Source organism: Bactrocera dorsalis, chromosome 4, assembly GCF_023373825.1.
Source record: "Bactrocera dorsalis isolate Fly_Bdor chromosome 4, ASM2337382v1, whole genome shotgun sequence".
In the NCBI taxonomy this organism is placed as follows: Eukaryota; Metazoa; Arthropoda; class Insecta; order Diptera; family Tephritidae; genus Bactrocera; species Bactrocera dorsalis.
In genome coordinates this window covers 2,728,157-2,752,496 of record NC_064306.1, presented here as the reverse complement: position 1 = coordinate 2,752,496, position 24,340 = coordinate 2,728,157, and the positions used below count along the sequence as shown (strand labels likewise).

General features: G+C 37.6%; 1 protein-coding gene and 1 long non-coding RNA gene across 2 annotated transcripts in view; both read right to left on the bottom strand.

The window, feature by feature from the left end:
- Positions 1-24,340, bottom strand: part of LOC105226124 (titin) — a 180,234-nt gene that overhangs the window by 101,380 nt on the left and 54,514 nt on the right. The window lies entirely within an intron of this gene.
- LOC125778191 (uncharacterized) overlaps positions 1-24,340 on the bottom strand; it is a 55,782-nt gene that overhangs the window by 9,869 nt on the left and 21,573 nt on the right. The window contains exon 2 of the long non-coding RNA XR_007422562.1: positions 5,561-6,173. This is a non-coding gene — a long non-coding RNA (uncharacterized LOC125778191). The remainder of the gene's footprint in view (positions 1-5,560; positions 6,174-24,340) is intronic.

Here is a 24,340-nt window from a genome sequence, read left to right as displayed (position 1 = left end):
TCTAAAAAATACGAACACAGCGCGTAGTTCAGGCGTAATTGCGCGCCGCGTTCTGTATTTCTTTGCGACTCGCGCAAACAAACTTTAAGGTGTGGCTTTGACATCAGCAGCAACAAACAATGCAATAATAGCAACAAACAGTGTTTGCAGTGTCTCAACTGTATTATTAAGGCATGACGAATACAACAACAACAACAAACAAAAAACACAACAACAGCAAAATGTAAATAAAAAGCACAACGACAAAGAAAATAAATAAATAAAAAACAACAACAAGAAGAAAAAATAAAGCACATAACAACAACAACAAATAAAATAAGTAAAAAAGCAACACAAAACTTCAGCACAACAACACACTGTAATCGCAATCGTTTGCTAAACATCAATGCTTCTAGCAGTTTGCAAAAGCAACAACAACAACAACCACAGCGGGCATGCCATTCTACAAGTTTCGTTTGTGTGTCGCGCAGTGCAACAAGATTTGCATTGACTGCAATTAGCCGGGCATTGTGAGCATAACAGTGAACAGCACAGACAGAACAAAATGTTCGTAAAACTGCGAAGATTGCGAAGAAAATGTGAAAAGCTGTTATGAAACCCGCAAGAGAACCGGTTTAAGGCAGATTTCTCTAAAACAAGGTCAGGCGCGAAAGCTGTAAAGCATGTGCTCTGCTATATAGCGCCTGGAAGATCAACTCGGCGCACGTAGACACACGTAGCCTGTTCGCTTCATTTAGGGAAGCTCAGCTCACGTCGTATAAATTTATGATTAAACTCAGACTCAATAGCTCTAAAAATCGTCTATTGTGCCTGCAAGATCAGCTCGAGGTTTTACCTTCACGACACACCGATTCAAGTTAGTTACACGACGCTTAATCGCGATATCTACAGCTAGTTTCTGCAAGTACACACCGAGGTTCTCAGGTCACGTCACTTACTTATGTCCCAGCTCGGTGTCTACCCTTCTTAAATATCACCGGCTGCCGTTGAGACCACTGTCTCTTGGATCAAATTGAGTGGTAAATGATTTTCTTATATTAAAACATCTATCACAAAAATTACCACCGACAATCAGATCACATCAATCAAATTTCATTTAAAGTTAAAATGACTCAAGTATTGATCACTCAGTGTCTGCCTTTCATATATAGACCTGGGTGGCGTCTAGTAAGTCGCTCAGATCATATCAATGCGATCCAACGCTGTCGTTTTTCTCGAGGATATAGGGATCTATCGCAACCAGTTGCCAGAAAAATCACCTTAAGCCATTCGGGATTACATAAAATCTTTTAGTCGAGTTGACTAGGTATCACATGACGTCCGATACCTTTATGTAGAACGATCCACGTACTTTAACATTACACTACTACTGCTAAATATGCGCCCTAACCTATTACATTATGTACTTCTAACTACAATTTTTGATTACTATTCAAGTTCTTCCACAAAACCATCTTTCTGCGTAGTTAATGTTCTTCGCCACATAATTTTCTTTTTCGCTTGAGTGTCCGTTGCTGAGGCACGTTATTCGTGTAACTGTAAAACAGCAAATGTACTTGTAGCAATGGCTTCTTTTTAGCAAATTGCGCGACTTTTCTTGTAAATACCTCTTGTAGATTCTTTACATCTTAGCCTTTGACTCTTCTTACCTAGCAGAAACAAATATATGATTTTTTTTCTATTTTATAATGGTGGCTGTTGTTGTTTTGAGAACGTGAATACTGTTGCTTTGTTATGTGCGAGTGAATTTTTGTGCTAATTGCACAGCAGGTCGTTGGAATATACGAGTACATATATAAAAGTATGTATTTATGGAATCCAGCTAGTCTGGAGTCTTTTGAGCAACGAACGGCCGAGTTTGATGGCGAGTACGCAAAGCGTTTTACTGTGTTTATATGCAAATGTATTGAGAAGTCAACGAGTTCAAAGCAAATTGCTCGCTTTTTCTGTTACTTTCGTTGTTGCTAGAGATTTTATGGAAGTCATAACACAAATAATTACATTAAATATTAAATTTTCAGAGAGATCAAAAAGTTTGGACAAATTTTCGCCAAAATAAATCGGTCTTGCTGAAAGCCTTAAATATGAAAAGAACGAGAGGATCACACTTAAAAGTCTCGTTAGAACAGAAATGATACTGTGAAAAGCTGCTAGCTAAGACCATTCTAACTATTTCGTAAGGAACTTGGGAACAATAATCCAGGGACTATATGTCAAATGTCTTCGATTTTCCTAGATCGTGAAAGCAATAATATCAAATAGACCTTGTAAGCAAATAACCTCTATTTTCGAAGACTGTGGTGGGCACCAATGAGTGTGATTGAAAGAAGAGATATAGTATCGCCTAACAATAATAGTTAAGTTTGGAGTCAGAAGACTACAGAAAGAGAGACAAAGAATTAGTTGGTACCATTTATTATCGAGCTGAACCCATACTGCTCGCAAATAAAAAGATAATAATTTCTAGCGTATTAGCTCAAGCTTCTCTTATAAGTAAATAATATTTCATAAGCCGTTTAAGAATTCAATACTAATTATTAGAGTAACGAGCGAAAAAACTGATTTGTGGTTCGTATGAGTAGTTATTTTTCGATAAACGGTTTAAGAATGAATTCTATGTTTTAATGTGGACGAAAAAACTGACTTGTGACTTCAAAACTGAATGTATTGAGCTCTCGTAAGGATATCACATGTATTGTTTGTGAAAAATTTAATGGGCCGAATTAACATCTGCGACTCTATGCTGAAACGAAATGAAATCGAACCATTTCTGAAGCGAGTGGTAACAGGAGATGAAAAGTGGATAAAAAAAATGGCCAGAACTAATCAACAGAAAGAACTTCGTCTGCCATCAGGACAACGCTAGACCACATATATCTTTGATGACTCAGAAAAAACTGGGGCAGAACGAGAAACCAGAAAAGTTTTACACTGATGGTGATGATGTCTCTAGCGGAAAAATGGCAAAAAGTGGTCGACCAAAATGATATATACTTGGTTCATTAAAGTTCATCATAAGTATAAAAAAATAAGTTGAAGTTTGATTAGAAATGTAATATATCAGAGCACTAGAGTGAATTAAATAGTGGATTTTATAGCACACTAGCTGCAGCTAGACCTCATATAGATAAATATTATTTTATAAGCTGTTTAAGAATTCATTTTTTTTATTTTAATGTGAGCGAAAATATTGAGCTCTCTATAGCGATATATCAAAGCGGTAAGGTGAACTTAATCGTGAAATATGTAGCGAACTACTTAAAAGCCGGTCGAAACGCCTATTTCCGTCTAAAACTTATAGCCTCGCTTCGTGATTTTTTCCCCCAACTTCTCTTACAGCACAACGAACCTCAGTTTCTCTTGGCGTTTTTTATATATTTTTTTATATCGTATTTAAAAGTGGCTAATTCATATCTGCTGTATTAACTCGTAAGTCATCATCGTCTTACATTGTCGGCGCTGCCCAGGAAGTCAACACCATACTTAGCGCATAGCTTCACGCTCTACATTTCTCTACATTTTCTTCACCTGCCACAATTTCCATTATCTTTACATCTTGTTATTTGCTTGTGCCATTTCAACGCACATACACACAAACAAAGTATAGTATATAGTGTGATTGTTTTGTGGTGGTCGTCAGCTACGCATGCGCAGTGAAATGTAACCGTTGACGCGACCGACCGAGTTGTGTGATTGCGATGCTCAAACGTAGGTAGTGGGGTCTATGCCATACGCTATTGTGCGCCTGTAGTTTGAGCTTACTTTGTAGGCTCGCACTGTGTGGCCCGGCGTAGAGCGCTCAGCCAGCTACACGCTTCACATCTTGACCATTCGTGGCGTGAGAATTTATACCGCTGCCGCTAGCTAAAGCCTACGCGCGGCCTCGGCTCGTATGTACCACGCTCAACCTCTACTTTATGTATTATTTGAATTTTGTGTATAATTTGTTGTGCGAGTTTGCAAATTTTTTGCGTCACTTTGTTGCTTTACGAGCGTGTTTCTTTTATTTTCATACATTAAACAACTTTAAAATTGCGGAAATGGCGTTTTTATATTTTCTACTATTCTCCTTTTATGCGAAACACGCAAACTTTAGTCACTTGTTCTATGCGCACAGCTTCGTGTAATACACGACATGTGTATACATATATGTATGTATGACTGTGCGTCCCCCATTTTTGCGTAATTACTCAAAATAACTTTTAAAACAAAAAAATGTAATAATAAAAGCAATTTACTATCTTTTTTGTACTGTTTTTGAAAACTTTATCTTAAAGTCACGTGGGGTCAACATGTGACGTTGTCGCTTCTGAAAATGAAAAGGCAAAATACACAAAAAAACGAGAAAATAAAAAAAAATTTAATTCAAAATTATAGAAAGCACGGCAAAGCCCCTCAAGCGTGAATTTAACCTCATTAATGTAGAGTGCAAAATTGTTTTCACATTTTTTGCAAGTTTACTAAAATATTTGGTAGTGGGAGTTTGCCATAACTGGTTCTGTTCTGCTTGAGCGAAAAGTAACGCAAGCAATAATTTTTTCCAAAGCGACGCAAAATTAAATTAAAAAAAAAAATTATTTCGGAAAGTTTCTGGACCAACTAAAAATTTTCTGTTTTGGGACAAACTTTTTACTTTTCAAATAGCGGATTTTTGCAGAAACTATTTCAAAAATCACTGATGAAGTTTTGTACCACATGCGTGACCAGAAAAAAAATTTGGCACAAAAATTTCAAAACGTTTTGGGACAAACATTTTTGATCATATTTCTTGCAAACATTTTTAATTTTCAGTAGTGCAAACATATTTCCGACATTTGAAGTTACTTTTTGTGAAATATATTTTTGGGACAAAGTTTTTAAATTTTAAAGTTTATCCCAAACACATTTTTGGATTGATTTAATTTTTCTTATACACAATCTTTCTAAATTATTATTTCACAAACAAAATTTTCTTTAATAACTTCCTTACATTTGCTTTTTTTTTACTTTGGGACAATCATTAGCCCCGTAAATATACTTTTTTGGTACAAAGTAAAGATCTTTTTACAAAAATTGTCTTAAGAAATGTTAAGGCGCTAAGAAATTTTGTATAAAAAACTATTTATTTTGTTCATATTCTGACAATAAGATTTTTGGGACAAACATTTTTATTTACTTTTTTTGGCTTAGAAATCTTTCCAAATAACTATTCCTCAAACTAAATTTTCATTAACAACTTCCACACAATTTTTTTATTACTTTGGGACAACTATTAACCCAACAAAAAGATTTTTGGGACAAACATTTTTATTTATTATATTATTCCTCAAACTAAATTTTCATTAACAACTTCCACACAATTTTTTTATTACTTTGGGACAACTATTAACCCAGCAAAAAGATTTTTGGGACAAACACTTTTATTTTATTTTTTAGCATCGAAACTTTACCGAATAATTACTCCACAAACAAAATTTTCATTAATAACTTCCTTGCATACATATATTTTTTTTACTTTGGGACAATCATTAGCCCCGTAAATATACTTTTTTTGGTGAAAAAAAAACATTTTACCACTCACCTATAGTCATATAAGTTGTAAATAGCATGCTTTTTCAAGACTTCAACGCTGAATCGCAGGCTTATGAAGCTTTCGAAAGCAAATCGTTGAAAATAGGCAAGGTGATTTTTTTTTATTTCAAATAAAACTGCAAATTTTCGTAGCGCTCGAGCTTTGCCATTTTCGCTAAATGAAAAATAAATACAAATTTCACGCAATTGACATGCGAATGACAAGCTCATTAAACACTGCCAGTTGTAAAGTTATTTGTGTTGTTGCCGCTCTGCGCACAGCCAGCAGTTATTTTTGCAATTATCAAATATACATACATATAGTATGTATTTTGCACACACAATAATAAGCAAGCGAAATTATTCCATTAATTTTCAAAACTTGAAAGATTCGGAGCACTTTTCACTTGACGGCCGCGCTGCTGTGTTTACATTTGGTTTAAGCACTTGCTATTCTGTTGATTTTGTGGTTCTCTGTGCTTCTTTCTTGAGCATAGATCTTTCCACTGTTTGCCTTATTTTGTTAATATTTTCCGGATTATTTTCTTGCGAAATTTATTTGCACTTTTCGCTTCAGCACACTTGTGTTTTCTTTATTATTATTTGCTAGCTTGTTGTTGTTGCTATAAAACATCAATAGAGGAAAATTTTATTTTGGCGCTTTCTATGTGCATACATACATACACACATTTATATATATGCAAACAGAAGTATGAATATTTATTTTCTATTTCGCGGATTTATCGCTGCTCACCCATAAATATCAACAACAACTTTATTGCACTTATGCATGTATAGTTTCGCGAAACGTTTGCTGCACGAGACCCAATAACAATAGCAATCACAATAAAAAATTTATGCGCTGCTGTAATGCAATGTCTCATAAAAATTATTTTGGGCGCGGTGTCTATAAATCTTATTTATCGAGACTCGAGTGTAAACAAACAGCGCTTTCTAGTGGAATTTTGGATTATTAACCATTTTCATGCTGCAGTATTAATCAAAATTAAACTTTCGGTAAAAAATATGTATTTATTTTTGTTTCAATTTTTAAGCAGTGTCAATTATACTAATAATAATTTATATAATGTTTTGTTTTCCAACTCATTTTAAAAAGTATAATTAATTTTTTTTTTCAAATTAATTTTAAAAATTTTAATTAATTTTTTTTAATTAATTTTAAAAATTATAATTAATTTTTTTTCAAATTATTTTTAAAAATTATAATTATTTTTTTTTTCACATTAATTTTTAAAATTTTAATTAATTTTTTTTCCTAATTAATTTAAAAAATCCTAATTTATTATTGTTTCTAATTTAAAAAAAACAAAAAGCAATATTTTTTAACCAAATATTGGATAACTACATACCTACATATGTATATAAAATAAATTTAAAAAAAATTTATGAACAAAAAATATTTTTTAGAACTAAATATATTATTTATAGAAAAAAATTAAATTAAATACAAAAATTAAAAAAAAAATAGTTTTTTAAATTGTGATTTATATTTTATAATTAATTTAAAAAATCCTAATTTATTATTGTTTCTAATTTAAAAAAACAAAAAAAATTTATGAACAAAAAATATTTTTTAGAACTAAATATATTATTTATAGAAAAAAATTAAATTAAATACAAAAATTAAAAAAAAAATAGTTTTTTAAATTGTGATTTATATTTTTTAATAGAAATTTATATTTTCATTTAATTTTATTTTTGAAATTATAAAAATATATTATAAAAATATTTTATTATTACTTTTAATTATTTAAACAAAAACATTATATATTTTTTTTAACAATTTTACAATTTTTATTTTATTATTGGTTTTAATTGTTTAAAAAAATAATTTTTATTTAAATATTAAACAATTACCTATATAAAATAAGTTTAAAAAATATTTAAAAAATTTTAAGAACTAAAAATATTGCATGGAAGAAGTTAAATTAAGTTAAAAAAATTTAGCAACAAAAATAGTATTTTTTTTAATTGTAATTTATATTTTTATTCAATTTTCTTTTCCAAAAAATTTAAAAAAAAAAATATTATTATTATTATTATTATTTAATTTTAATATTTTTTTTTAATATATTTTTTATCTAAATATTAAAATAGATAATTCTTTTTAATTATTAATTATTAGGCAATTATTTATTAAAAAAAAATTAAAATAAAACTAAATAAGAATTTGTTTAAAAACACACAAATTTTTTATGGAAAATAAATAAAATTAAATAAAAAAATTGAAGTACAGAAAAACAATATTTTTTATACAAAACACAATTGAAAAATGTTATTTCTATATTTTTTTCATTTTATCTAATTTATTTTAAAGTTTATATATTATTTTTAACTTCTTAATTTTTAAAATTTAAATCAATTTTATTACATTTTTAGTTTACTTAGTTTTTGTTTAAAAACAAAGAGGTTTTATGAAAAAAATAAAATAAATTAAGTACAGAAAAACAATATTTTTTTGTAAAAAAAAAATGAAAAATATAAAAAATATGAAAAACAATATTTTTTTATAAAAAAAATGAAAAATATTTTTTTTTTTTAAATAATTATTTTTTCTTTTCTATATATTTTTTTAAATTTTTTTAATTTGTTTTAATTTTTATATATTATTTTTAATTTTTTAAATTTAATTTAATTTAATTTAATTTTTTTATATTTTTAATTAATTTTTTTTTGCATAATATTGATTTAGTTTCCTATATGTTTTTAAATTATACAAATATTATCGTTTTGGTTTTGTCATTATTGTTTACCTTTTCGTGCACTTTAAACAACTTTGAAATTTAATTAAAATTTATTGTTGACTTTTAGCAGCCGCACAAGGCATTCGTCTCCCACTTTGTTGCGCCGCGTCGCGTAACGTTACAATTGAAATCTAAATGCGCACTGCTGCTCGAGTGAATTGCAAGCGAAAAGCACAATTTGCATACGGCTACTAATTGCACATACACATACATACATACATACGAAGGGGGGTGGGGTACGCCACCGCAATATTATTTCTTAGAACGAGCCGCACGAATGCACTGCATCTTGGCATTTCCGTTTTATTGATAAATTTTAATAGTTCGCTGAAGAATTACACAGCCGCTCAGTAGCACATACGTATATACGGAGACAAATACACAAACATATAAGTGTATATACATGTGAGTATATAGATGAAATGCCTAAAAGCATTTGTTTATAAATCACATACTTGTGTTTATGTGTGTGTGTTGCTTTGAGCACAATAACATTTATTTAGCTTTTGTTGAAGTTTTCTAGGAATTTCGCGATAAGCTTTCAGCCTTGACAATTCATACTAACTTCTAGCTTTGGCGCACGAAATGTGCCGCCAGTGACTTATGTGCGAATTTTTTTCGCATAATGTCATGAGTACTTATACTATATATGTAAGTATGTACTATATTTACTTAGTAAAAATTATTTTGTGGTTAGAAAGTATAATATAATGAATCGAAAAATGTATAGCAGGCCCCCATAAGCATTCTAATTCGTTTACGATTATTATTTCTCGCTAATTCAAATACACTAGAAAAATCGTCTACACTTGAGACGTACTGTATGCTTTAGGAAAAAGTCGAAAGATTAGTCACATAATCGCATTTTCTTCGAACATTTTGAGTTCCTACCTGCGAGCAAAGAATCACACTGAGTTTTTCACCAAATTAAAAGACACTAAATTTCAACTTTTTTATAGGTCGGGTCGTACAAAAATCCAAAAAAAAATATCTTAGATATCTTAGAGGTGTCAACAGCATTCTAATTACAATATAAGTGTAAAGCTGTAGAACCTTGCAATTCCCATTACTGCATAAAAATCCCTTTGGTCCAAAGCATATTAAAATTAAAATGATGAGTTTCACCTAGAAGCCATTAACACAACACTTATACACGCGAAACTCGTAATACGCCAAAGTTGTCGCACACTTGGCGCTTGTCTCGCACGCTAAATTACCAATAAATCAGACGTGAAGGCGAAATATGACAGCCAATATGACGACACATGCCCATAACTCGCGCGCTAGATGCCGAATGCATGAGTTTGCCGCCACAACTGTCAGCGCGCACATAAAACGAATGACAGTCACAGTGTCAAAGATACGCGTGTTGCGATAAACGCGGCCATAACACGGCGCAGCAGGACAGGCATGGCCGTAACTTTGCGCTGGTGGTACAATTCTTAACGCGAGCATTTACAAGACATAAAATACGCAATCGGTACAAATGAGCAGCGCAGCATTAGAGGCGCCGCGCGGAGTGCACGAATTCTCGAGCGCAATTTGCTGCGTCGGATTTTTGGCGAAATGTAGCCTTGTATGCACATAGCACATAAATGCTTTTAACTGTCGCAGCGCTAGCCAACAGCAGATACAAATTTCTGTGTTTAATGGTGGCGACGCGTGTGATACTTTGAGCGTGCGCGCGTGAATGCGTCACATAAAATGCCACACTTTAAATGCGCGTAGTAAATGTGAAAAATTTGCGAACAAGCTTTTTAGCAGTTGCCTACGCAACGCACACATTTCTGTGCCGCGTGGCGTACGCAGTTGAAGTGGATAAATGCCGGTGAGTTAATAAAATAGCAGCACTTAACTGTTTGACACGTTATCAAGCAGATATTGCGGTTATAAGCAAGTGTAATAAAAACAATATGCACACAGCACGCTGTATGACAAGCAATGTTGCTGCGTCGCGTCTAACGCGCACTTAAAGCTACAACGCAACGCAACATCAGGTGGCGCGGGCAGCTGCATGCAGACACGCATAAAGCAGATATATGCTGAATGCAGGCGTTCGCTCGTTTTTCTCGTTGGCCGCGCAGCAACTGGTTTGCCGTGTGGCATGCACAGCAGACGCGTCGGTCAGGCCAGTTTGTGATGAGCGCAAGTAACGGTGTTAACCTGCTGCCGAAGCAACCGAACCGCCGTATTTCGCGTTGTCCGTCCAACTTTTCATGCCGGTGCCAGCCACCAACTGTAACCAAGTTTTGCACGCTTTGCTGCCTTGCCTTGCCTTGCGCATCAGCGACTGCGTGCAAATATAAAAGCATTCAACTGACCCCAGGCCAGCTGTGCATAAATCAAGTGGCAAGCAGAAAAAAAAACAGTGTACAGCAATTCAAAAGCAATAAAAGTATTTTTATATGAATAAGAACTTGCAATAAATTGCTTATGGCTGCTGGCGTTTGCCGCGTTCCAGCTCCAGCAGCTACTGTTAACTATTTTATTGCATTATTACTTGTTGTAGTCGGCTGATTACTACACTAGCTACCGTATGCACATACAATATATATACATATATGTATGGCGGCTGCCGCGCATACCCCGCTACAAACGGAGTTGCCAATTGCTGTTGTAGTGATTGCTTTGATTATTACATTTTATTTGCTCTTCGCTTTGTCGTTTTTTAATCACGGTTTGTGCGCAGCAGTAACAGCAGCGGCAGCAAGAGCATTAAAGAGGCGGAGTAGTGGGCGTTACAGCAAGAAGGGCGTATCCGATTAGACGGCTACAGATGGGCCCGCGTTGCCAACGTGATTGAGTGCAAAACGGTGATTTTGAAATAAAACAGTGTTGCAACAAGTGGCCAAGTGTCTGCCTCAAACAGGATTAAAACTTTGCGGCGAGGCGTCAGTAAGCAGCTGTCGAAACGGATATTGTCGGGCGCGTTGACGTTCAGCCGTGAATTAAATGCATGCCATGTCGAAAAGTACCTATGTACATATGTGTGAAATGGTGCTCGTGTGGCGAGTCAAGGGCAATTCGGTGACCTGTAAACCGACAAAATGATTACTGCGCTGCCATGGCAGCTGTGATTAATCAGATTTAAGCGCGCCTTCCACGAGTTGAACTCAAGTTTATGCTATTACTCACTGTTTTTGAGCTTGACAAGTGAAAGGGTTTGTATCTACAAATGCACTAGAGATCCCATGATAATAGTTATACGATATACAAAAGTTTCTGCAACCATTAACTATTGTCGGTATACAATTTTAAACTCTAGACCCTCTGAAATTCATCAATTTAGGAGCTCTGGACTATTTTTCGTTTATAAGTCATTCAAAATATACGATCGAAAATGTTTCATTTTTTGGCCGATGAGAATATTTAATTTTTTAACTCCATTTTTTTGGCCGAGATGAATATTTTAATTTACTGTAAGCAACATAAATAGCGCTCGTATGGCAAAACGTACTGAGTATATATAACATCAAAAATGACAAACTTTGCGGAAAAAGTTGTGAGTTGACGGATTGCAACACCAGGGTTGCCAAGTCTCGAAATATAAAAGACAATCTACGTATAAAGAGAATCCAAATGAATATAATCAAATTTGAAGCGCGTCTTCAACTGTCGAAAATATTTTAGACTTTCTTTTCCACTTGAGGAAACGCAAAAAAGACGCTCACCCAAATCTCAGTAAGTTCACAGCAAACCATAACAAGACGCGCAAACGAAGCTATGTCGTGACTTGTCTTCTCGCACTGCATTAAACTCTTTGTGACCTTTTAACTTTCCAAGGTCAACGAAAATTAAAGCTGTGCAAATTAGACAGCAGTAAAAAAAATGGCAGAACTGTAACGACTTTAATGGTTCTAATGGCTTAGAAGAGCGACTAAATGGGTGCCGACGCTGCATGTGACAGTCAGACGCAAATGAGAGCAGCATTTAAGAGCATAAAACAACGCCAAAAAAAAACAATAAGCAACAATGTGCGCAAGGAGGAAAATGTCAAGGTCTACGCGTCAACAAAAACGAATGACAACAACAGCGCGCGACTGAACCCACTCACAGCAGTGCTCGGCGCGGCAGTTCTTATTTAGTGTGGGAGTGTGTGATCGAATGTGCGAATGGTGCTTTGGAAGTGTGCTTTCGAAGTGTGGCGGCGCATTGCGTTTGCTGAGTTTGTTGCATTTAAAAAGAAGATATCATCAGATCGGCGGCTCTTCGGCGACTGACGCCTGTCTTACGGTGTGTGCAACTGGATTACGCGTACGCGCATTTAAAATGTAAAAAAAGTTTTATGATAAAAACATCATTGTAGTGTTGAAGACATAATAAAATTGGCCGCTCAATGTTGAAATGTTGGCGCAAGGCGCTGCACGATGGATGACAGCGCACAAGCACACAAATAAATTTATTTATATAAAGACATTTCGAAATGCACATATAGCAGCTTGCGTGTGGAGCGAGAAGGTGAGGCGCGGCCAGCAAAGCAGTGACAGCGGCCTTGCAAGATGCCACTGGCACTGTGAACGCCCTTGCAAGCGTTGGCATTGCGAATTCGCTGTGGCAACAGCGACGCGGATCAACATGCCACACAGTGGCCTTAAGTGGATTTGTCGTTATGTCGACGCCATGCGACAACAACAACATCAGCAACAGAAATAAAAGCAGCAGCTACACTTCAATTTCAAGGATGCGCCAGCTTTAAGCGAAAAACCATTGAAGCGCATGAAATGCAAAAATGGAAATAATAAATGCAAAAAACACTTTATATTATGGCTGCTGCTGAAATTACGCGCGACGCACGTCAGCGCTTTTGGCACCAACGTTTGCATGCACGCGCTTAGCCGTAAGCAACGACGTTTGCGGCGCTGCAACAACGCGCGCGCACTCTGGCATATTCCTGCGTAGAGATGGCGCGTCGCCGAAGGAGAGAAAGTGTATTGCGCGCACAAATTGAATTATTTATAATTGCAGTTTATTTGTGCTGCTGGCTGTGGCGGTCTCGCGGCAATTTCATTCATACGCCGTCGAACCACTCATTTTTTTTATTTGCTGCAAACGCATTGGATTTTTTTGCTTTCATTTATTCAAAAAGGAAATCGCGTTGTGCTAGAATTTTTCTCACACTGCCGCGCGGCGTGGCGTACAGGATAGGTCTAATTATGACGCTCACAAGCATATGGCTGAGGCAGCAAGTAATCGACGTTGAGTTAAGGGCGTCAAGGGCCGCGCAGTAACACTTTTCTCGTCATGACAGCTATGCACGTCTGCTGTATGCCTCTCAAGTACCTAATATAAGTATGTAGGTATTTGCCATAGTTTGTTAAGGTTTTCCAAGTTGCCACCGCGTGTGGTTAATTGCCGCCGCATGCCACATACCGACGCGTCATATTAGCAAATTACAGCGCATTGCTTAAGCTGCCACACAGCACAAAACAGCTAAGTAGCAGCAGCAGCAGTCTCTATAAACATAGGGCCACCATTTGTATTTGCTGTTGTTGTTGGTGAAATTACAAGTGCGCGCATTAATACGAATTTAATTGTTCACAACTTTACACGTATTCAACAGCAAACGCCCACCGCGCGCGCGCTCACACAAACACACCGCACACTAATCGGCTCCCTCATCAGCAGCGCCAGCAGCAACAGCAACATCATTAGTCCGTTGTTGTCGTAGTGTTTTTGTGTGGTAAGCTGCTCTCGCACTGCGTGTCGCAGGCATCAAATCGGCGATTGGTATGGGCATGGTGGCACTCTTGTTGACATATCTGCAAATCTCTTAACTGCTTTTTAAGTCATATGAACACGACATTTACGGCAACAGCATAACCAGACAGATTTCAGTTGTGATATTAACTGTAGCAATTACAGAAATTGCTTGCATATTCCAGTAGTAGGCTTAATAACTGACTCGGTGTGTAAACATTTCCAGTTCAGTTCTTCGTACGCTTGGGCATTTGTGGAATGTTAATGGGACAACAATAGGTTGCATGGCAGCTTGCGTGCGGAGGTGAGGCTCATGTAATGCATTTCAACTTTTTGCTTCGAAATTGGTGCGTTTTACAGGTGATGGACCCATGTGTGGAGAACAGGTGTTGTTAGAGAATAATGAAATAGGAATAAAAACAAAAGATTTTCGGAAATCTGAAACAAACTTCGTACTAGCGGTATTTCACGGATTGATCAAAGCTCAGAAGGAACGTGGGAGGGGCGGTCTGGTCTACTGTCGGGTGCTTTCCATCAACTTTAGCTATAGGTTGTCAGACCGCTGCAGCACATTTCATGCGGAGCTAGCTGCCATAAGAAAGCAATAAGTTGATAGCTTCCTTCTGGGAGGTGTGCTCGCACTCAGAAAGCAGTGTGCCAATACTTCAGCTCGATTTCACTGCGCGGAATATAGTCAAGATATTTCTGCCCTCCTTATCACTAGTTTCAGGCTACTTTGTTATCCGAGTTTCTTGGATGGCTGATCACAGCAGAATCGTCGGAAAGCGCAAAGTCGATGAGCTTGCAAGAGAAGGTACCTCAGCCAAGTTTTATAAAAATGGGAACGAATCGGTACTCCGTTGATATCTTACGCTAAATCTGTGGACCTTCCGTGAGCTCGGCATGCGCTGGTCAATGAGGAGAATTTTTTCGGCTGCGAGATCCATAGGTTCAAAGTGCAATGTAGGAGTTTCCTGAACTACTTGCTCTTGACAAAGTTCATCATTTCGCAGTTGTAGTTATTCTGACTAGACACTGTTCAATAGAAGCACGCGTAGTGCGACTAAATGTCTTGTCGGAAGCGTCTTATCCAAGTTGTATAGGGGACGGTAATGCCACGCCCTCCCCTATAGACACTTCCTCGGCTCTTTCCTAGCTTTTGGCAGACTGACGTTGAAATATTGCGGTAGACACACCTTCGACGAACCTAGTGGCTTTGGTAGCTGTGTGTAAAGCTCGAGACACCTGGTCGATCAGTTATGACCGCCAGACCAATCCATATCTAGGAGTTTTTGGGTATCACAAGGAAACAGGATTCCCGCGGGCTGTGTGGTCGAACTGCTATCATCCATATCTAGGAGTTATTGAGTATTACAAAGCACCAGGGTTCCGCGGGCCATGTGGGATCCTGCTCTTTCTTTAGCGTGCGGATAAACTCTATAACCTAACCTAATAACGCAAGCCACGTTTACTTTGGAGGAAGAATCAGCAGCTCTTTCAGCTTTCGAATTCCAAAACAATCGCAATAGTACGTGTCCCAAATACCGAGTTTTTTAATTTTGGAACACAGAAAGATATCAGCCGAAGCTTTAGAGATATAAGAATTTTAAATTTACAAGACGGTTGAATTAAAGTAACCAAAACGAGCTGGACAAGATAGAACAAATATTCCAATATGTATTATAAATGACTTCAACTAAATATTTAGGGCTGCCGAACCAGTAGAACCCTCAAACGATTAAGAACTTATTAACGGCAAATACAATATTATATACAGTTGAGATTGACACTAAAGGTATCATCCTTTCTGTTATTAAGTATTCGTTTTGTGCGAAGAAATCTAAGCTCCTTTCTGAGCTTTACTGTTTCTTTTTTCCACTAACGCAACTCAACGCATTGAGTAATTGCTATACTTAGTTCCATGCTTTCCAAATAGCGCACTCTAATAATGCCCTTCAGAGCCACTACTACTCTTTATGAGCACTTTAGATGATATCTGTTCCGCAGAGCTATAAATCTTCGCGTATCCTCTTCATTTCACAGCTTTCATGTCCTTGCCATTTATCTTCTCAGCGCCTCTGTCGCTGTGAATGGCATGACAAAAGAGGATGAATGACACCAGTGCAGTGCATACAAGCGGGTCAAGGTCGCGGCATGGCGCTGAGCTTTTCATACAACAGCAGGCGCCCGAACTGTTGTACCACATTTCGGTAGCGCCAGCGTAAGCGCATTTACAGCAGTATTCGATTTATATCATTATGCTTATGCCACATTGAACATATTTAAACTAATATCGCTGATTAGATATTATTTGACAGCTAGAAAACGTGTACCATTTGTTGCATGCAACAATCAGCAGCTAATCAGCACCATTGCGCGCACATTGGCGGCAACAAATTGCACGCGCGTAAACAGCGGTGCAAACTACGTTTACGCTGACAAACATCGTATGCAACGCGGTGAGGTGGGTAGCGTTGCTGTGGCTTGCGTGCGCCGTTAGTTGACTAAGCGGTGGCAACAAGGCACATGCAAGCGCGCGCAAGACACGCAAATAATGTTCAAATGTGCCGTCGCCAACAACTTGCATGCGCATTTCGCATTTCTGCAACGCAAATCGTAAAAATCACAAATCGTCGTGTAAGCAAATCAGTTTAGCGCGCCGTGCCGCCTGCAAGCGGCAAATAGTCACACTTGTTTAGCGGCAAACAAATAACGCGCGAAATGAGGCGGCAACGAGCGCGTTGGCACGTCGTTGCAAACAAGCTGATTTTGTGTGCGCACTCAGCTGCTAATGAGTTTTTTCATGCATCGTGCGCGTGGCAAGCGCTCAGCACAGGCAGTGCGTGCAGCAATGTGTGGTAGTTGCAATTAAAGCAAATGCAAAAATATTTCGCAAATGCATAATGTCATAAGCGGCAGTTAGGCGTTGATTTGATTCCATTGCTGCTGACCACTGACATGCGCGCTCAACTATTTGCGACAAAACGTTCATGTAGCGCAATTTGCCAACGTCATTGCTGCCGCTTTTGTTGCTGCGCGGCACACAACGAGTCAGTCAGGCAAACTAACGCCAACACAAACGCAAAGCCGGCTAAGCAATGCGACCACGAAACTCCGTCTAGTATCGTGTCGCATGATGTACGGTTGGCGCGGTGTGCGGGATGTGCATAACGGCAGCCAATTATGCGCACGCAATTTCGTAAATTTACTCAACAACAAAATGTTTTACAAATTGTTCGGCTACGACAATTACACATACAAAACAACAACAATGGCAACAAACAACCAGCGCGTCAACAGTGCCAATGCGATTCGAAGCCCTGTCGCCATCACTGCCGCCAGTCCAACTAGCTGCGCGTATTTAGCGGCAACAATTCGTATAATAACAAAAGCGATAACAGACTTTTCCGCCCGACTACAGTCATTATGTTTATAATTAAATTAGTGCAAATTACACAGATGCGAGTCGAGTAATAAATTGACTGGTCGCATAACCAGCAGTTAATCCATTCCCGGTCGGCGGTAGGCGTGTGATGTGGCGCGCCGTGCAAGGGTGAGCGGCGAGCGTAAGTTGGTGACCAATGTTCGGGTATGCCATGAGAAATTTATTTACACAAATAGTCAGAGACAAAGGACTGGCCCGGCAAATCAAGCGAACCGGGCGGAAGTGATGAGTGTGAGAAGGAATTTTCGCTGTAATAAAGCAAGCATTCTATGTGGCTGTTAGTCGTCGCTGCGCTGTGACTCAATGGCAACAACTTAAGTCGCAATTATATGTAAGTACCTATTAAAATTCCTAATGGAATCCAAAAGTTTTACGAACTCTTTTGTGGCTCTGGGCTCAGGTAGACTTTGTGGTTACTTCAATCAGCACTAAATACTAAAATAGCTCTCGTTTTCGTAAGGTTTGCTCATCGGAGACTTTGTACCATTTCTTTCGATAGTGGCCCAAAAACTCCATTAGGAAATAAGTGTAAAACCTAGAACAAAATGTCGACAACTTCGCTGTGTCGGCATTTGTAACTATTTCAAAGAGAACCATTTGATTCAAGAGAACCTAGTCTACGGAATACGAAGAGCCCAGAACCAAAACGACATAAGACTGCTAAAATCTGCTTATTACGTCTTACAATCACAATTCTCTGCCTAACGGATGACCAGATATCTTTAATTCTGACGCTTTGAAAATGTCAGCAGCCAAAAAGTTTACGTTTAAGAAACTTGGAGAAACAATGCTCAGACAAAAAGCTCGGAAGCTCAAACCATACTCTCTTTCATGAGAAAAAAGGCTTGAATATTAGCTAAATTAAATTAAAATATTTAGCCAACCCATACTTCAATCGATTATTGAACTGTTGTATTGTATTGCGCAGGGCGCTTCACACAAACTACACGCTGGACGCGTTACCTTAAGTGCGATTATATACACATGAAGCAGCACCAAAAGCGGTGATCCATCATGCTATGCAGACAATTTAAATCCATCAACGAAAAGCTCGTAAAGTTCCATTAACGAAAACGCATAATAATAGTTGAGCGCACTCGTTAAGCATAAAGCGTTCTACCACACACTGGCTGGCGGCAGCGCCCAGCTTATCTAAATATGTGCAAAAAACGCAGAAAAAATGCAAAAAGTACGGAAAAGAAAGCAAATAAAGCACAGTTGCGTATGCCACACACTGTACGTTCGATTAGTTGTTGCTAACGAAGTCGGCACAATAACGGACTTTACTTTATGGGTGTGCAATTCTTCATTTATAACCGGTTATCAATGGTTTCAGAAAATTTACGGAATCAAATCAAAAACAAACCATTTATCAAATCATAAGGCCAGGAAATTATTTTTGAAAACAATGATAACCGGTAAAACCCCGTAGTCTTAATTATTTTAGGCAATTAATTAATTTTTTCATTTGCTTTTTGCTATGAACCTCTAATTCTCAACCAACTGTCTGAGTGTGAATTTTTTTTTTAATGTGGGCCTGTCTAAAAAAATTTTCATTAAGCTGTTGAGAATTACAATAAATAGCGGTATAATCACAATTTTAAATATTGCTGTAGTTAAAAGCGGTTCCGCGCTTTTTGACTTAATGCGTCAGAGCTTGGAGGGAAGGTTGCTGGAGGGTTTTACTGTCAGGAGCTCTCTATCCACTCCAGCTTCAGATTTCCTGACTATTGCAGTGTTTTTCAAGCCGAAGTTGCAGCCATTAAGGTAGCAGTAGAATGACTGCTCCGGACTCCAACCTCCTTCACAAAGGATAGGTCAAAGAGTCCGTAACCTCGCTATCAATCGCAGTGGTCACAGAGTGTCTTTGTGATAAGACTGATATGGGTGTCGGGCCACAGCGGAATCGAAGGAAATTGTACAGCTGATGAGCTAGCAAGGAAAGGCTCCCTAGAACCGCAATCAGTAGAATGGGAACGGGTCGGTGGACCACTATCGGTACATGCGCTGTCGCAAAAGCCTTTTGGCCAAACATAGAGCATCTCCCTAGTTGTGAGAATTTTAACAGTGTTAATCAAATCACTTCAGCTTTGTGTCGATTACTGACAATATTTTGATTGAATTGGCATACTGTACTTGATATTGAGTAACTTTTTGACTTTCAAATCCAAATTTGCCCGTTTTTCTGATTCCCAGTCAAAATGAAAATCGTGCGACCAAGCGCGCGAAATCTTTTCTAAGTCCTTAAAGGGAGAAAGTAAGCAAACTTTTTCAAAAAATATTATTTTTGAATAACATTCACAAATCAACAGCAGATCCTTGCGTTTACTTACCGAAAAGGCACACTTGAAAAGAAACTTACGACTTAAGCAATGGACGAACAACTCGAAACGGCGAAAGTAAACACAAAACGAATGCAATGCTAAGAACCGTTGGTCGGGTCACAAGGAGACCTTAAAAAACTTAACCCAGTTTTTTGGGCAAATATTTATAAATAAATAGAAAAGGAGGGCACAAGTTTGAAAGATGACAAGAAAAGGGCGGGTAAGGCAAAGGGTAGGCAAGTAGTAAAACTATGCGAGTGGCGAAGCACATTGCGGCACACAGTTGCACAGCGCGTGGATGCTAGGGTCGCCGAAAGGGTAAGAGCAGCAAGCGGTTGGAATAGGATGTGCATTCAAGGGAAGTTGAGCATAGAGGAAGCATAGTATATATGACGGCAGCTTGTAAGCGCGCTTGTGGATATTATTATGGCAGATATAGCGAGTTGACGCAGGGAAACTTTCAAATACATTATGACTTATTATATTACTATATAACAGTTATTTGTTTATATGTGTCTTAAGTAAATTTTTTGAATGCTTTCGCGGAAGTTTTGCATTTCAAGCGCCGAGGCGTGGTAAACGGATTTACGAAACTAAGTATAACTTCTGCGCTCAGCGGCACAATAAACTGCGTCTTCAAGCATGAAAGCAACAAGCAAAAGCTAAAAATCCCTGCAACACACACAAAAGTCAAAGAGCCAGCAGCAGCAGCGTCGCGCACACTTGACAAAATTTATACGCCAAATGCCGTTGTGGCTGCCAAAACTTTTGCGCAGCAAAGAGTAAATAGCAACAATGGCATGCCCAAAAACTAAGAGTTTGGTGCTCGTAGTTTAGCAGCTGGTTGTGGCGGATGTGCTGTGCGCGCACAATGCCACAACGCCACAACTTATGGTACAACCGCTCGCTTATATCAATAGAAGAGTAGTACACGTGTGTATGTACAGCTTGAAAGCTCAAACCCATGGACGAGCGCATTGCTGAGTGCTTAGTAAATACGCGTGGCAGCGAAGTGCTGTACGGTATTTGGCGGCTTGTGGCTGGTTTGCTGGCAGGCATTAACTGCATTTGCAACATTTACTTAAGACATACTTTGAGCATTGCCACAGCGCCAATTTTGTGTTGCGCCTGCTGTAGGCACTTCCGGCGTGCGCGTTGCTTACTCTTTCCACGTGCAGACTCCTGCGTGGTTCAGCACATATTTCACCTTTTACAACTTTTACATTGACTTCCTTTACAAACTAGCTTCAAATTGTGCTTTTGAGCAATGAAACGCCTGATTTATGACACTGTTGCTGCGAGAAATCAGCCACCAAACGCCTCTTCACATTCTCGAAAAAACAAATCGCTGTGCTACGGTTGGCTGGCTTACGCGTTGGCTGCAGGCTGGCGGCCTCGCAACGCCGCTTTCAAGGTAAGTTCAAGGTGACTTTGTGGCATTAAGCCGCTCAAACTACTTGTATATGCATACATATGTATTATGTATATACATACGTACAAAAATTTATTAAAACCAAAAGCCACAAAAACAAACAACGTTAAATTAAAATTAAATCTGTTGTAAGTGAAACTTTGCAAGTTGCGCAGGATCTGAAGGATTTTTCATGTGGGCTATCCGCGTTGGCGGCGTGCTTCAAGGCAATGGACTGTTAACTGGAGTGACCTTGCGCTCAATGTGGAGGAGCCACAAAATTACGCGCTGCTATAGAAATTGATGCTAAGTAAACAAGGTAAAGTGGCTCACTTTGTGTGTGTGCAGCCTTTGTTTGAAAAGTGCTTAAAACTCAATTCATGGCTTTTAAGAAATAATTAATACGAAAAGAAAGGCACAAACCGTACAATAAGCACAAGCTACTGAAATACTCAAACAGAAAATATAAGAGAAATTATCGATAAACGACAATTTGATTGATTAGCTGGTGTTCACACTGCTTATGGTAAATGAAAGCAATCTTGCACTGGAAAAACTAAATGTAAGCGCAAAAAAACTCAATTTTGTGGGAAAACGTTAAAGTTCATATATTGGGTAAACAATTAACAAAATATTAAAATTTACGAAAATAATTTTTTCAAAAAAATTAAAAAAAAAAATTATACATATATAAAGAAATAACGGGTGATTTTTTTGAGGTTAGGATTTTCATGCATTAGTATTTGACAGATCACGTGGGATTTCAGACATGGTGTCAAAGAGAAAGATGCTCAGTATGCTTTGACATTTCATCATGAATAGACTTTCTAACGAGCAATGCTTGCAAATCATTGAATTTTATTACCAAAATCAGTGTTCGGTTCGAAATGTGTTTTATCGACAAATTTTGTTCAGCGATGAGGCTCATTTCTGGTTGAATGGCTACGTAAATAAGCAAAATTGCCGCATTTGGGGTGAAGAGCAACCAGAAGCCGTTCAAGAACTGCCCATGCATCCCGAAAAATGCACTGTTTGGTGTGGTTTGTACGCTGGTGGAATCATTGGACCGTATTTTTTCAAAGATGCTGTTGGACGCAACGTTACGGTGAATGGCGATCGCTATCGTTCGATGCTAACAAACTTTTTGTTGCCAAAAATGGAAGAACTGAACTTGGTTGACATGTGGTTTCAACAAGATGGCGCTACATGCCACACAGCTCGCGATTCTATGGCCATTTTGAGGGAAAACTTCGGACAACAATTCATCTCCAGAAATGGACCCGTAAGTTGGCCACCAAGATCATGCGATTTAACGCCTTTAGACTATTTTTTGTGGGGCTACGTCAAGTCTAAAGTCTACAGAAATAAGCCAGCAACTATTCCAGCTTTGGAAGACAACATTTCCGAAGAAATTCGGGCTATTCCGGCCGAAATGCTCGAAAAAGTTGCCCAAAATTGGACTTTCCGAATGGACCACCTAAGACGCAGCCGCGGTCAACATTTAAATGAAATTATCTTCAAAAAGTAAATGTCATGAACCAATCTAACGTTTCAAATAAAGAACCGATGAGATTTTGCAAATTTTATGCGTTTTTTTTTAAAAAAAAGTTATCAAGCTCTTAAAAAATCACCCTATAAAAAAAAAATAATATTAAATATTCAAAACAAAATTCAGGAAACTAAAAGTTTTGTAAAAATTAAAACAAAATTTTTTGCTTAAAAATATTTGTTAAAAAATGTATATTCTGTAGTAAAAAAAAAAAATAAATTAAAAATATATAGTAAAATATAGTATATATATTTTTGGTTTATATAGTATATATTTTTCCTAAATCATATTTTAAATAACCAAAAATTATTGCTTTTAAAACAAATGCCTGTATTTCCCAAATATGTGAAAGTGCTTTAAAGAACAGTAAACTATTTGGCAATCCCTAAAAAAACACGCACAGCGACCAAACAACAAAGCACAACAAACATTAAACCTCAAAATCCATCAGGAATCCGAAAATTCGATGTGCCACCCAACAAACCACATCCTGCAACACGCCATATCCTGTTAGTCGCATGCGACCAACCGACAAGTTCAGCGCTGCCCATCTATCTAACAGCAAAATAGTTACGGTGCAACAATGTTGGTGGCCGGTAACTGAATTTCGTTAGGCCCCACCGCCAGCGGCTGCCCGACTGCGTGCGAGGTGGCGTTTCCGCTGAGCTCAGCTACCGTGAAATACGCGAGCCCCGCAAACAGCGCTTCCACAAACTGGACAATATTCCGTGCTGTTGGTGTTGTTGCAGTTTGGCGCGCAAATGGATTTATCACAGCGCACGAAAAATGGAGAATTTTAAGCAAAAACTAAAATAAAAACTAACTGCTAGATGGGCTAAACTTTGTCAAAAATCCTAAAACTCCAACAGGTGTTTGGTGTGACAACGCGGCGCTTAGAAGTTATAACAAAACAAAAACAAAAATCAATAATAAAATTTAAAAAAAATGTTAGTTGCGCGACCATGCGTGACGGGGCAACACATAAATTCTGTGTTTCCGCCCCGCGGCAATTCACCGTTCGCGCTTTCCATTTCCATCAGTATATTGATTCCGGCTTTCGCGTTAAACTTTGTAAATTTGCCGCTAAAAGCATATCCGCTGAGGCTACACACCCCAAGAGCCATTGACAAAAATGGAGCAAACAAGCGTATGAATATGTGGCAGCAACAATATTGATGTTGCTGATGAACTGAATGCTTTTTTAGCAGTTGCTCGCAGCATGATTTTATTTGAAATGTAGGAGTTTTCGGTTTAATCTGGACAATAAATATTTGCAGAGCTTTGGTGTACAGAATTAACAGAAAAGTATAGAGCAAAAAGTTAAAAATCGAAGGGATTTATTGAGTTTAGACTTGTAAGATAGAAGCTGGAAATGAAACTCAAGCTTTAACAAAACTCAAGAATTAACAAAAAAGTATAGAGCAAAAAGTTAAAAATCGAAGGGATTTATTGAGTTTAGACTTGTAAGATAGAAGCTGGAAATGAAACTCAAGCTAAAAGAAAATACTTCGGATAGTAAGCTTTAAGAAAGCTTCGAAGGGAAAAGCTTTTCCAAATATACTTACTATATTTTGAGCATAATAGATCAATGTGAACATT